The sequence below is a fragment of the Oryctolagus cuniculus genome, chromosome 4 (genome assembly GCF_964237555.1).
Source record: "Oryctolagus cuniculus chromosome 4, mOryCun1.1, whole genome shotgun sequence".
Taxonomy (NCBI): domain Eukaryota; kingdom Metazoa; phylum Chordata; class Mammalia; order Lagomorpha; family Leporidae; genus Oryctolagus; species Oryctolagus cuniculus.
Genome location: NC_091435.1, coordinates 1180898 through 1196045, shown reverse-complemented (window position 1 = coordinate 1196045; position 15148 = coordinate 1180898). Strand labels below are relative to the sequence as shown.

General features: G+C 54.3%; 1 pseudogene; it reads right to left on the bottom strand.

Moving 5' to 3' along the window:
• Nucleotides 1-9058, bottom strand: part of LOC103346859 (calcyclin-binding protein-like) — a 31722-nt pseudogene extending 22664 nt beyond the window's left edge.
• Nucleotides 9059-15148: the final 6090 nt, after the last annotated feature.

The window sequence follows — 15148 nt, the reverse complement described above, 5'->3', positions numbered from 1 at the left end:
CAGTGAGATGCCCCTGTACTCACACTAGAATGGCCAGCCCCGAGGTCCGAACCCAGGACGTGAGGCAGAGACGTGGAGAGCTGCAACTCGCAGATCGCTGGCTGCGGTGGAACAGTGAGCACCCCCACTCCACACGGGGGCTCCTGTCTAGACGGCTCCCCCACTCCACACGGGGGCCCCTGTCTAGACGGCTCCCCCACTCCACACGGGGGCCCCTGTCTACACGGCCCCCCCACTCCACACGGAGGCCCCTGTCTAGACGGCTCCCCCACTCCACACGGGGGCCCCTGTCTAGACGGCTCCCCCACTCCACACAGCAGCCCCTGTCTAGACGGCTCCTCCACTCCACACAGCAGCCCCTGTCTAGACGGCTCCCCCACTCCACATGGGAGCCTCTGTCTAGACGGCTCCTCCACTCCACACGGGGGCTCCTGTCTAGACGGCTCTTCCACTCCACACAGGGGCTCCTGTCTAGACGGCCCCCCCACTCCACACGGGGGCCCCTGTCTAGACGGTTCCCCCACTCCACACGGGGGCCCCTGTCTAGACGGCTCCCCCACTCCACACGGGGGCCCCTGTCTAGACGGCTCCCCCACTCCACACGGGGGCCCCTGTCTACACGGCCCCCCCACTCCACACGGGGGCCCCTGTCTAGACGGCTCCCACACTCCACACAGCAGCCCCTGTCTAGACGGCTCCCCCACTCCACACGGGGGCCCCTGTCTACACGGCCCCCCCACTCCACACAGGAGCTCCTGTCTAGACGGCTCCCCCACTCCACACGGGGGCCCCTGTCTAGACGGCTCCCCCACTCCACACGGGGGCCCCTGTCTAGACGGCTCCCCCACTCCACACGGGGGCCCCTGTCTACACGGCCCCCCCACTCCACACAGGAGCTCCTGTCTAGACGGCTCCCCCACTCCACACGGGGGCCCCTGTCTAGACGGCTCCCCCACTCCACACAGCAGCCCCTGTCTAGACGGCTCCTCCACTCCACACGGGGGCCCCTGTCTACACGGCCCCCCCACTCCACACAGCAGCCCCTGTCTAGACAGCTCCCCCACTCCACACAGCAGCCCCTGTCTAGACAGCTCCCCCACTCCACACAGCAGCCCCTGTCTAGACGGCTCCCCCACTCCTCACGGGGGCTCCTGTCTAGACGGCTCCCCCACTCCACACAGCAGCCCCTGTCTAGACGGCTCCCCCACTCCACACAGGAGCTCCTGTCTAGACGGCTCCCCCACTCCACACGGGGGCCCCTGTCTAGACGGCTCCCCCACTCCACACAGCAGCCCCTGTCTAGACGGCTCCTCCACTCCACACGGGGGCCCCTGTCTACACGGCCCCCCCACTCCACACAGCAGCCCCTGTCTAGACAGCTCCCCCACTCCACACAGCAGCCCCTGTCTAGACAGCTCCCCCACTCCACACAGCAGCCCCTGTCTAGACGGCTCCCCCACTCCTCACGGGGGCTCCTGTCTAGACGGCCCCCCCACTCCACACGGGGCCCCCTGTCTAGACGGCTCCTCCACTCCACACAGCAGCCCCTGTCTAGACGGCTCCCCAACTCCACATGGGAGCCTCTGTCTAGACGGCTCCTCCACTCCACACGGGGGCTCCTGTCTAGACGGCTCCTCCACTCCACACAGGAGCCCCTGTCTAGACAGCCCCCCCACTCCACACGGGGGCCCCTGTCTAGACGGCTCCTCCACTCCACACAGGAGCCCCTGTCTAGACGGCTCCCCCACTCCTCACGGGGGCCCCTGTCTACACGGCCCCCCCACTCCACACAGGAGCTCCTGTCTACATGGCCCCCCCACTCCACACAGGGGCTCCTGACAACTGTAGCTCCACTGTTTGACTCCGGTTTCTCATTTCCCCCTTTGGATCAAGATCCTATGTTGGGAACCATCACAGATCAGTATCTTGGCAGACCTTGGGTCTAAGGAGTCACATGCTGCGTGGAGACAAGGGAGCCCATGGAAAGAGCCCAGGTCGTGGAGCTGCAGCCACATCTGGAAACGGAGGGAGTCAATCTAGGCTGAAAGTCTAGACAGCGTGGCACAGCCGTGTGTGGAAGGCCAAGGCTCACTGCCCTGGAGCATCTCTGGGCCACCGTGGCTTGGGTGTAGCTGGTGGTCTTGCAGCAAAGAGAAACCCACGGGGGAGGATCCTGAGCACGGGAGATAAGCCAGCGGCTGATGGGGTCATTGTCAGGACACTGAAAGTCCAAGCCTGGGTAGGTTCCCGATTCTTGAACAGGCCAGAAAATTTAAAGCCATATCAACCGGAGAAACAAGCAAGCAGAAGGGATTCCTTTTAGAGATTTGGCAGATTTTAATATTGCTGAGGTCTCTAATTCCACGTGATTAGAGGGGTTCACCTGGCACGGTAAGAGGTGCTGGCCCTGGCCCGGGCCCCGCTTGTGCAGCAAAAAGGCTGAGTCACACAACACAGCTGCCGGGCACGGAGCCGGCGAGGGAGCCTCGCCCCACAGGGCCCCCTGTGTGTAACGGCAGAACCCGTGACTTTTCTGTAGAAGATTGTATGCATCTCAGACATCAACCCAAGCTGCGGGTAGCACAGTCGGGGGCCGGCCTTGTGGCACAGTGGGCTAAGCCACCCCCTGCGATGCAGGTGTCCCCCCGTGGGAGTGCCAGTTCAAGTCCCCGGTTCTCTGCTTCTGACCGGTTCCCTGCCAGTGCTAGGAAAGCAGCAGACAATGTCCCAAACGTGAATTCCTGTCACCCACGCGGGAGACCCGGACGGAGTTCCGCGCTCCTGGCCCAACCCTGCCTGTTGCAGCCATTTGAGGAGTGAACCAGCACATAGAAGATCTCTCTCTCTCTCTCTCTCTCTCTCTCTCTCTCTCTCTCTCCCCCCTACCCCCCACTCTGTCACTGTTTTTCAAATAAATAAATGATTGTTTTAGTGGCCACTGATGAGAGCTGAAATAACCATGAACAGTGAAATGTGGTTATTTCCATGGCCTACCACAGTGTGATACCAGGATCATCGCTGATAAAACACCTGATTTCTAGGAATCTCGTACAAGCTGGAGCGCGTTTACTCCATATTAGTAACACAGTCCATACAAAGATAACTCAGAGACGGCTAAGCTAAGCATCGGTCCTTATTTGAGAGTGCTTCCCGTATGGTCTGAAAATCCAAAGTTAATTTGAGGTCAAAGACTTAATTTGGAATTTTGACTTTTGGAAAGTTTATCCAATAAAAACACTTGAACAAAGTAGAAGGCTCGGTCACTGGGAAAAGACAGTCGCTTGTTGAGGCAGAGTGATCACTAAGGGCTTTCAAAGCAAGGACAGAGGCTACACAGCTGTGGCAGCGCTGGGCACAGCGGGCAAAGCCGCCCCTGCAGCACCAGCATCCCCTGTGGGTGTCGGCTCCAGTCCCAGCTGTTTCACTTCAATCCAGCTCCCTGCTAGTGCACCTGGGAAAGCGGCAGGACTTGGCCCAGTGCTTGGGGCCCTGCACCACATGGGAGACTTGGAGGAAGCTCCTGGCTCCTGGCTTTGCACTGGCCCAGCCCCAGCCATTGTGGCCATTTGAGGAATGAACCAGCAGAAGGAAGATCTCTCTCTCTCTCTCCCTCTCCCTCTCTGTAACTCGGCTTTTAAATAAATAAATATTTTTTAAAAGGGAGCTGCATAGCTATAAAAATCTCAACATTTTAAGAGAGAGAATTTCATTTTCTCAAGCAATAACAGCCTCTTTCCCTTTTTTTGTAGTTTACTCACAAGGTACACAAGTTTTTTACTCTCTGTATCAACACCAGTACTCATGACAATCTTGTTCGAGAGAAGACTGCCAGGCGTTTGGCCTGGCAACGACGACTCCAGCTGGGACAGCCGCAGCCCGTACTGGAGAACCCTGGTTCCAATCCCAGCTTTGTTCCAGATCCCAGCTTCCTGCTCCTGGGAACCCTGGGAGGGAGCACTGATGGCTCAATACTTAGGTCCCTGCCACTCACATGGGAGACCTGGCTTTGCTCTGGCTCTGTTCCATTCCCTGTGGGCATTTGAGGAGCGAACCAATGGACAGAATCTCTCTCTCTCTCTCTCTCTCTCTCTTTTAACACAAAATAAAATAAAAAACAAGAAGAATAAATTATACTTTTGCAACACTGTACTTTTTTAGAAAGCTTTTATTTAATGAATACAAATTTCATAGGTACAGCTTTAGGAATATAGCAGTTCCTCCCCCTATACCCACCCTCCCACCCCCACTCCCATCCACCTCCTACTCCCTCTCCCATTCCATTCTTCACTAAGATTCATTTTTAATTATCTTTATTTACAGAAGATCAACTTAGTATATACTAAGTAAAGATTTCAACAGTTTGCACCCACACAAACACACAAAGTATAAAGTACTGCTTGAGAACAAGTTTTACCATTAATTCTCATAGTACAACTCATTAAGGACAAAGGTCCTATGTGGGGAGCAAGTGAACAGTGACTCCTGTTGTTGATTTAACAACTGGCACTCTTATTTATGATGTCAGTAATCACCCAAAGCTCTTATCATGAGCTGCCAAGGCTATGGAAGCCTCTTGAGTCCACAAACTCTGACATTATTTAGATAGGGCCATAATCAAAGTAGAAGTTCTCTCCTCCCTTCAGAGAAAGGTACCTCCTTCTTTGATGGCCCCTTCTTCCCACGGGGATCTCACTCACAGAGATCGTTCATGTAGGTCATTTTTGCCACAGTGTCTTGGCTTTCCACGCCTGAAATGCTCTCGTGGGCTTTTTAACCAGATCCGAATGCCTTAAGGGCTGATTCCAAGGTCAGAGTGCTGTTTAGGATGTTTGTCATTCTATGAGTCTGCTGGCACTTTTGATATTAAGGATCAAATTTAAGACACTTGGGGCCAGCGCTGTGGCACACTAGGTTAATCCTCCACCTGCAGCACTGGCATCCCATATAGGTGCTGGTTCTAGTCCCAGCTGCTCCTCTTCCAGTCCAGCTCTCTGCTGTGGCCTGGGATAGCAGTGGAGGATGGCCCAAGTCCTTGGGCCCCTGTACTCGCATGGGAGACTAGAAGAAACTCCTGGTTTCAGATCGGCGTAGCTCTGGCCATTGTTGTGGCCATTTGGAGAGTGAACCAGCGGATAGAAGACCTCTGTCTGTCTGTCTCTCTCACTGTCTGTAAACTCTACCTGTCAAATAAAAAAAATTTTTAAACACTTGTAATTGATTTTATTTTAGTCCTATCATACAAGATTTTTTGGTGCTTTCTTATCACAACTTTCTATTTCAATTTGTTTTGTCTGTGACATTCTTCATTCCTTTATTTTAAGACACACTTTAAGTAACCCCTAAACTGGACAAAATCACTTTTGTTTAAACAAAACCTCATCCTGGTGCCTTTTTGTGACTTCCCATGGAGAAGTCACCTGCACATTGTGTGCAGGGTTGGTTTCCTTAGTAGTCATACATGTCACATTTATTACAGTGTTGATCCTTGGCCATTTTAAAATTTTTTAAAAATGTATTTGAAAGTGACAAGGAGTAGTGCAGAGAAAGAGAAAGAGCGCTTCCACCCCCTGGGTCATCCCCTGGATGGCAATGGCTGCGACAGCCAGCACGGTCCAGGCTGAAGCCAGGAGCCAGGACCTCCGTGCAGGTCTCACACGCAGGTGGCAGGGACACAAGCACCTGGCCATCCTCCACTGCTTTCCCAGGCGCATTAGTGGAGAGCTGGAGCAGAAGCGGAGCAGCCAGGCCTGGAACCCGTGCTCCAATATGGGATGCTGGCATCGCGAGTGCCAGTTAACCACTGAGCCACAACGCCGGCCCCTCACTGGTCATTTTAAGAGTGTTTACTCACTGCAGCATTACCTTGGTCGCTTTAGCCAGCACCCACAACCTTCAGAGCTGTTTCCTCAGAGAGCAGCAGGGCGTGCTTGCTGATCGACACAAATGCGTTTTTCTGCAAAATTTAAGAAATGAAAAGTAAATATGCCTAAGCCTATGGTTAGCAATATTATAATACTTTGTCTTCTTTGGAAATTTTCTAGATAATCAAATATCATCATTTAACTTAGCAGAACGCTAAGGACTAGAGAACTTTTAAAGTAAACATGTTGTAAAATATAATAACTGCTTAAAAGTACATTTATAAGCTTTTATTCTCTGTATATCAACTTGATTTATCTATTATTAGGTCAAAGTCACATTTTTATTATCCTTAACAACCAGTGAGATAAACGTCTAAATTATATTTACTCCTGACAGACATGTCTGCTTAATTAGAACAACAATATTTTTATGTACCAAGGGTTAGCAAGTCACGAGGACCTGAAAGACATTTAGGCTAGTTATTTCATTTATAAGCACTTGGATGTTTTTAAAAAACAGTGTGGCACCATGCAGACGTTACATAAGCGCATGCGCAAACACACAGAGGTGAAGATCTCGTGGCCTTCATTTGAAGGTTTTAGCCCTGATTCAAATCCAGAGACTGCAGCTGGCCCCGGAGGAAACTCGGACATCCGTGCCAACAGCCCAGGGCTCCCCGAGGAGCTTCCGTGCCCCAGAGACCTCGTGTCGGGCCAGAGCGTCAGACCTGGGGGTGCGCCTGTGATGCCGGGGCTGTGTGAGGGTCTTCCCTCTCTAAAGGACCCCAAAGGGGTCAGTGGCTCTGTTTCTGTCTTCCTCCATGGGCCCCAGGGTCACGGTGAGTCCAGTGATCCTTCTTAGCACCTCTCTAGTCCACTGACCAGGAAACAGAGGTGGTGAACGGCCGCGAGGTCGCCTCGGTGGCGAAGGCAGAGGCTGACCCAGACGGAGCGCTCCGTATTGGTGCCGCGACCCCGTGGAGGCCACAGGGATCCTTTCCTGCCTCGGATTCTTGGGATCTTCTAGAAGCCTCTGAATTCCATTTACAATATGAGCCCTGTTCAAGCTGCTTGGCCTTTGATCCACCGAGGAAGTGGGAGACGCACCACTTGGCTGCCAGTGTGGCTTAGCTCTGGTTTCCTTGTGGACTTGCCGTCTGATTGCTCTGTCCCGAGAACACGGCAGGGTGGGGAATCCCCCGTCACTAGTGTTGGAGCGCCTGTCTCCCTTTAGATTCATTAGCATTTGTTCTCCGTAGCCGGGGTGACCTGGAGTTGGGTGCAAGTACATTTACTACAATCACATCTTCCTGCTGCATTGATCCCTTAATTGTTACATAAAGACCTGCTGGGGCTGGCGCTGTGGCATAGTGGGTAAAGCCACCGCCTGCAGTGCCGGCATCCCATACGGGAGCTGGTTCAAGTCCTGGCTGCCCCACTTCTGACCTAGCTCTCTGCTATGGCCTGGGAAAGCAGTGGAAGATGGCCCAAGTCCTTGGGTCCCTGTACCTGCGTGGGAGACACGAAAGAAGCTCTTGGCTCCTGGCTTCGGATCAGTGCAGCTCCAGCCGTTGCAGCCAACTGGGGAGTGAACCAATGGATGGAAGACCTCTCTCTCTCTCTCTCTCTCTCTGCCTCTCTGTGTAAATCTTTCAAATAAATAAATCTCTAAAAAAATATGTAAAAAGACCTGCTTTGTCTCTTTTAGCAATTTTTGTCTGAAGTTTATTTTGTCTAAGATGAGTTTTGCTACTCCTGCTCACTTTCTGTTTCCTTTTGCGTGGAGCATCTTTTCCGTCCGTTCACTTTCAGTCTGTGTGGATCTCTGTTGGTGAGGTGTGTTTTCTGTAGGCAGCAAATAGATGGCCTTGCTTTTAATCCAGTCAGCCATATTGTACCTTTTAATTAGAGAATTTGGTCCATTTACTTTCAAAGTTATTATTGATAAGTAATGACTTGGTCCTGCCACTTTTCCATAAATATTCCTATTGTTTGTGTTGGATCTCCCTCGTGCTTTTACTAGGAGGTTTTCTGCCCTCATATCCTTCATCATGCCGGTTATCTTTCTGTTTCTGTGTTTAGTACATATCCGGTATCATTTGTAAGGCTGGCTGGGGAGGGTGACGAGTCTTTTCACACTTGCTTGTCTCGGTAGGTCTTTATTTCACCTTCATTTATGAGTGAGAGCTTTGCTGGGAAAGTATTCTGGGTTGACAACTTTTTCTTTTAGGACTTGAACTATGTGTCTCTATTTCTTCTGGCCTGTAGGGTTCCTGTTGAGAAATCTGCAGTCAGTCTAATCAGAAATCCTTTAAAAGTATTCTGTCATTTATCTCTAGCACATTTTAAGATATTTTCTTTTTTTACTTTTGAAAGATTGACTATAATGTGCTGTGGTGAAGATCTTACCTGGTCATGCCTGCTGGGGGTTCTGTGAGCTTCCGGTATTCGGACGTCACATCTTTCTCCAAACTGGGGAACATTTCTGCTCTTATTTCACTGAATAAGTTTTCTGAGCCATTCTGTTTTTCCATACTTTCAGGAACTCCCAAGACACGTGTATTTGGTTGTTTGCTGGTATCCCATAGATCCCAAACACTGTTTTTTGTTTTTCTGACTTTTTTGTGTTTTTATTTATTTATTTACTGATTGATTGATTGATTGATCTGGCTGAGATGTTTCAACAGACTTATCAATTAGATGGGTTTTTTTTTTCCTTCTGCCTCACCAAGTCTGCTGTTTAGATTTCCCCTGTACATTTTGTTTGACATATTGAATTCTTCCTTTCTAATATTTCAGTTTGAATTTTCTTCAATATCTTTATCTCTCTGCAGAATTTCTCGCCCAAGTCATGTACAGATCTGATTTCGTGTCCCTGCTTCTCTGCGTTTTCGAGTAATCTCATGATGGTTCTTTGAACGCCTTCCCGGGCGTGTCGTCAGCCTCCCGTCCTCACAGCCCAGGCTTGTGCATGGCCGTGCCCCGCCGGCAGTCACAGCGCCTTCCTTCTTCGACGTGCTGCTTGTATTTCTGTGTTGATTTGTGCACATCCGGGGAATCCCCTGTTGCTGTCTCGTCTGAGGCTTTGCTCTGTGACGTGGGGAGAATGCCTGTGGGTTACACCGGAGATCCAGAGGCGTGTGCTGGGTGAAGCCGGCAAGCTGTGCAAGAGTCCTGAGCGGCACCATGTTGGCCATGGTGGATCTCTGAACACAGAGGGTGGGATGGTGACAGTGGCTGGTGTGTCAGTCCCAGCCCTTCTCTGTGCCTGCGTGAACCTGACTCAGCCTAGAGTGAGCTCACAGTGCCTGTGCACACACACACACACACACACACACCCCACTCAGGCACACGGTCTGCCCTGCACACCACACAGTGTGGCCACTGAGACTCAGTGAGGTCTGTCCCCAGCTCTACGCTTTAGGGGGTGCACTGGGCAAGTGCCCAGGAGCCCAACCGCACCCAAGCCCTTCTCAGTTCCTCCCACAGGCACAGGGCACAGGGAGCAGGGCATCCGTTCCCGACTCTGCAAGCTGCCAGATCCTGGGGCAGGCCGCTGGCCATTCCCCGAGTCAGGACAGCATGGGCTGGAGCCCTGCCCCAGCGAGCTGAGTCTGCCCTCTGGTGGGCAGCGGGGAGGGGAGCAATGTGGCCTCCATTCACAGAGCTAAGTGGACATCCTCTCCCATGCCAGCTCCCGGGCCAGACTCAAAGTCACTGGGGACCGTAGAGTCATCCCCCCGTCAAAACCGCAGTGGTGCAGGCCATGGCACCCCAACCTTGCCCAGGGAAGATGCTGCTGCCCAGCTGGTGCTGGCTGCGGTGGGGCTGCGGTGGGTGTCCACGCCCCTCACTGCTCCCCGGTCTGTTCTGTCCCTCCATTCTCCACTGAAGATGTCTCTCAAACTGTCCCCTGGGAACATGGTCCTTCCTTTGTCTTTCTCATGACCTCCTGTGGCTAAAATCAGCGCATCTTTTCACTATTCAGCAGTCTGGGATCTCCCAAGAAGTCAGCTTTTAAAGTGCACACAGTGTAATTCCAGGTATAAACAGTCCTGGGGTGCACACTCCTCCTGGGGAGGAGGCCCACGGTGCGTGGTGCAGGGAGGGTGGCCCAGGGGCTGCCAAGGGCAGGAAGAAAGCTTGAGCGAGGGGGCGGGGCTTGTCTCGATTGAAGAGATGGTTTCCTGGGGGTTCGCGTGTCAAACCTCAGCAATTGTGACTAAAATCATGAAGTTTAGGGGCTGGCGCTGTGGTGTAGCAGGTAAAGCCGCTGCCTGTGACGCTGGCACTCTGTATGGGCACCAATTTGTGTCCCAGCTGATCCACTTCCCATCCACCTCCCGACTGATGGCCTGGGAAAGCAGCAGAAGATGACCCAAATATTTGGACCCCTGTCACCCACATGGGAGACCCGGATGAAGCTCCTGGCTCTTGACCCAGCCCAACCCAGCCCTGGCCGTGGCAGCCATCTGGGGAGTGAACCAGTGGATGGAGGATCTCTCTCTCTCTCTAACTCTGACTTTCAAATAAATAAATCTTAAAAAATAAAATCATGAAGCTTATTAAAACAGAGTAAAGATAATCCATGTATCCGGTGCCACCTATAGAGAAACACTCTAACTGAACACGGTGAACCTTTCCCATGACTGAGGTCACAGAGAGGAATCGAAGCCTCCCCAGGGTTGTTCTTGCACTAACAGAATCCCTCACCTCCTGCCTGATCCTAGGGGTAGGCGATGGAAGTCCCCACACGGCTGCAGCCTGGGGTGCTCCTGCAGCGGCCCCCGTCAGCTCCGTGGCCCTCATTTTACTTAGCTGCCGCGGGCACTGCTTTTGCTCCTTTCTGTTAAATTAAGGGGCAGGTGTTTGGAGCTGTGGTAGGAGGTCTGCATCTCAGGTCAGAGTGCCTGGGTGCAAGTCCCAGCTCCGCTGCTGGCCCAGTGTCCTGCAGACGTGCACCCTGAGAGGCTTGCGGTAGTGGTTCGGGAAACTGGGCCCCTGCCGCTCACATTAGGGACCCAGCTCGAGTCCCTGCCTCCTGGCTTCAGCCTGGCCCAGTGCCGGCTGCTGTGGGCACTTGGGGAATGAACCAGTGGATGGAAGACCTCTATCTGTCTCTCTGTGTATGTCTGCCTCTGAAACGAATTTTTTAAAGCAAATATTTATTTTAAGATGTGATTGACGTGCACTACAATGCACAGATCTTTTAAGTTTGTGGCAGGATAGAGTTCACGGTGCACACACTCACACGGCTGCTCCCCAGGAACACCGAGCACCCAGCCCCTCCCCACCCCCCAGAGGCGGCCACCCTCTGAGCTCTGGATCCACAGGCGCTCTCGGCCCTTCTGAGCTCTGCACGGACCCCTGTGTCGTCTGTGGGTCCTGGCGGCTCCCACTCGGTCTTCGAGTCTGTGTGTGTTTCTGTGCCCACCTCGGTCACCACTGTGATTGTGGAGCTGCCCACGCTGCGTGGTGGTGCCGTGCCACACGTGCCCGCTTGGCGAACGTGGTTGTTTCAGATTGGGTGTTCCTGTCCCAGCCCCTCCGCAGACAGACACGCTCATCTCTTTGGGACGTGCCTGCAAGGAGAGGTGCTGGGCACGGGGTGGACATACCTCTCATTCTCAGTCGCTGTGCGAACATTTTACAAGTGGTGTGCCATTTTTAAAGTTTGTATTAATATAAAGGAACAGATTCCATCGGTACAATTCTAAGATACCCCCTCCCATCGAGGCGTACCTGGTGTGCCCTGCGCCTCCCCGCCGCCGAGACAGGGTTGCAACGCCCGTATCTCTGTCGGTGGCTGGTGTTGGCGGCGTTTTCACTCTGGCTGCCCTGGAGGCTGGACGTTTCTCTTATGAGTGATGCTGAGTGCCTTTTTATAGGCTTGCTGGCTGTGCGGAAGCCTCCTTTGCCGAAGGTCTGCTCAAGGTTTTGCCCATTTTTCTGGGCTGCCTTTCTGGATGTCTTGCCACACAAATGCATTGCAGGTGTTCCTACGGGGCCGTGACCAGCAGAGGTTTTACGGGGCTGTGACCTGCTAGCCCACGCTCCCCGCGGGGCCGTGACCAGCAGAGGTTTTACGGGGCTGTGACCTGCTAGCCCACGCTCCCCACAGGGCCGGGACCAGCAGAGGTTTTCAGTTTGGTGAGGTCCAGTCCATGCTTTGCTCGACCAGCGATGCTTTCTTTATTCTGCCCGAGAAGTCTTGTGCGTGTCGGGGAGATGCCCTCTCCCCTCCCCCGTCTCCCCAGAGATGTGACTGTGTTACTGGGCTCCCCCCTTCCCTTCCCGATGAGCCCCCTCGAGTTCACTGCTGTGCATAGATTACCCAAGGCCAGCCTTCCTTATTTTCCCTGTCTTATAAGAAGTTTCGTTTATTTATTTGAAAGGCAGAATTACAGAGAGGCAGGGACACACACACACACACACAGATATCTTCCTTCCACTGGTTCCCTCCCTAGATGACTACAACGGCTGAGTCTGGACAAGGCCAAAGGCAGGAGCTGGGAACTTTGTCTGGGTCTCCCATGTGGGTGCAGGGGGCTGGGTACTTGGCACATTTCTGTGCCTTCCCAAGTGCATTAGCAGGGAGCTGGGTAGAAAACAGAACAGCTGGGACTTGAACCAGTACTCACATGGGATGCTAGCGTCACAGGCAGCAGCTTAGCCCATTATGCCCTAATAGCAGCCTCCTTTATTTTATTTTGTTTTTTGAAGATTTATTTATTTGAAAGGCAGAATTGCAGAGAGAGAAAGGGAGAGACAGAGAGACAGAGGAGGAGAGGGAGAGGGAGAGGGAGAAAGAGAGATCTTCCATCCCCTGGTTCACTCCCTGAATGGCCTCAATGGCCAGAGCTGGGCCAGGGTGAGGTCAGGAGCCAGGAGCTTCGTCCAGGTCTCCCACATGGGTACAGGGCCCAAGCTTTCCCAGGGACACAGGGAGCTGGATCAGAAGCGGAGCAGTTGCACTCAAGCCAGTGCCGGGACGGGATGGCAGTACTGCAGGCGGCGGCCTCACCTGCTGTGACCAGTGTTGGCCCCGCCAGCCCCCTTGGCTTCCCTCTTGACGTGCGGTTAGTGCAGCAGCATGAGGGAAGCGGCGTCATCTGCCGCTCGGGGCGGGGCTCACGTGGGTCTCCCGCTAGTGAGGATCAGCTAGCTGTAGGTTTTCTATCTCCAGTTTACGAATTGCTCTTTTATTATCATACACCGAATTTTACAAAGTGTCTTTTCTGCATCTATTCAGTTGCTTGTGCATTTTTCTCCTTTCTTTGTATTTTACGTGGGTAGATGTTTGAATATTAAAATGCCCTTGCACTCCCGGGGCAGCTTTTCTTAGTCGTGATGCGTTGGTCTTGTTCCGCGTGATGAGCTCAGTTGGTTATAGCTGTGGTGAGGACTCCTGCCCAGGCTCATGAGGGACACTGGCCCGTGAGCTCTGGGATTGGAGCTTGCTGGCCTCAGAAGCCAGCGGCTGTGTTCCCCTGTTCGGTTTCTGGGTGGGTGCTCGTTCCCCTGGTAGGTGTGATGGAGTGGCCTGCGACCCCTCAGGCCTGGCACTTTCCTTGTGGGAAAGGTTCCACTCTGGAGCCCTCCAGGGCTTTCCCACCTGCTGTGCCGTTACTGGTGAGCCGCCCCCCTCAGCTGGCGTGAGGCTGCTCCTGAGAGCCTGGTCTTGGCTTCACCTGCCTGCGGGGTCAGCAGGGATGGGCCCGGGTCTGCTCCTGGGAAGGGCAGTGGTCGTGCGTTTTCCTCTGTTGGTTCTGACTGTCATTCACAGAACTGGGGGTCATGGCGGCCTCCTCGCTGTGCACCTGCTGTCTCCCTGACCTCTGCTTCTCACTGCTGGCTTCAGGTGACCTTGCTTGTCCTGTGTGTGCTCCTCGTGGTGGCCCCGCAGCTCACCCCCATCTCCCTCCGTCTGTCGTCCTCGCCGCCCCTTCGTGCCAAGCACGGCACAAGGTGCCAGTGTTCTTTGGGGGCATGATGGCTCCTGTGCTGTTCCTGGGGAGGCGAGGAAGCTGGAGCCACTGAGACCTCGGGCAGCACCACAAGCTCACAGCTGCGCGATTGGGAGAGAACAGCTCCAGGGCCCAGCGCGCCGTCTCCGTGGGCGCAGCCCTGTGGTTAGCAGCGCAGCCGCAGGCTGGCACGCGTGCTGTGAGTGAGGAAGGAGGCACGGCTGCTTGTGCCCCGAGGTGGCTCTCCGGGAGACCGGGGAGCACTCGGGAGGGCGTGGAGCAGGAGGAGGCGCAGTTCTCAGCCATCAGCGGGGAGCAGCCTGCACTGGACTCGCACTTGCCCAGAACCTCCAGGGGCCAAATCGAGACGTGAGTCGGAAGTCTCAGGGTCCCCACGGAGCTCCGAGGTTGGCGCAGTTTGGCTTGCAGGGGTGGCTTGGGGCTGTTCCTGTCCCTGAGGTGTTCTCAGAGGGAGCAAGGAAGGTACTTAGTTCCTTGTACGTTGGACGGACTTCCAGCACCTGTTTGGACCTGGCCAAAGCAGCGTCCCGTCCCAGGATTTAGGAACGCAGCCTCTGACGGCGAGAAACCGCCTCTCCCCACTCCCCACTCCCCACTCTCCACCCGCACGCTGAGCACCGGATCAGAAGGCCCAGGTCACTCAGTGCACAACTTGCTTGCCCAGACTGGCGGCCCACTGGCCAGGGGCTGGTGGCCACTGCCAGGGCTCAGCTGGATGTGCTGGCGTTTGGCCAGCGGCTTCCTGGCATCCACATTATGCAGTGAGTGAGCTGGGGCAGGAAGAAGGCAGCTGGCGCAGCGGGAGCCTGGATTGTATCACTCGAGTCCTGGAAGCAGCATGGGGGTATCTGAAGTGATGGTGCCCTTGAACTCAGCAGGAGGGAGCCCTCCAGCAGGGGAGGCTGCTCCCAGCACTGACCTTTGGCTGCTGGTTTGGGCAACAAAGGCTCCACTTTGCCTGAGGCACCACACGCCTGGCGATGCCCTCTGGTTCCCACAGTGACCCTGAGACCAAGTCGGAACCGACATCCCAGCATGGAGAGGGTGAGGGGCTGCGAGAGAGAATGCACAGGTCAAGCAGCCAGAGGTGCTGCAGGGGTCGCCCTCACCCCGGCGCGCTGCGGCCCTGAACTGGGAGCCAGCGAGTGCCCGCGAGGGGGACACGAAGTCCCACAGCCCAGCCCTTGCGCTTGATCCACGATGCCCCGTACCCAGCGGCAGTGTTCTGAAAACCCCGAACAAAAGCCATGCAGTCATGCCTACAAGGGGAGGGCTGTCCTGTGGGGCCCCAGCAGTGGG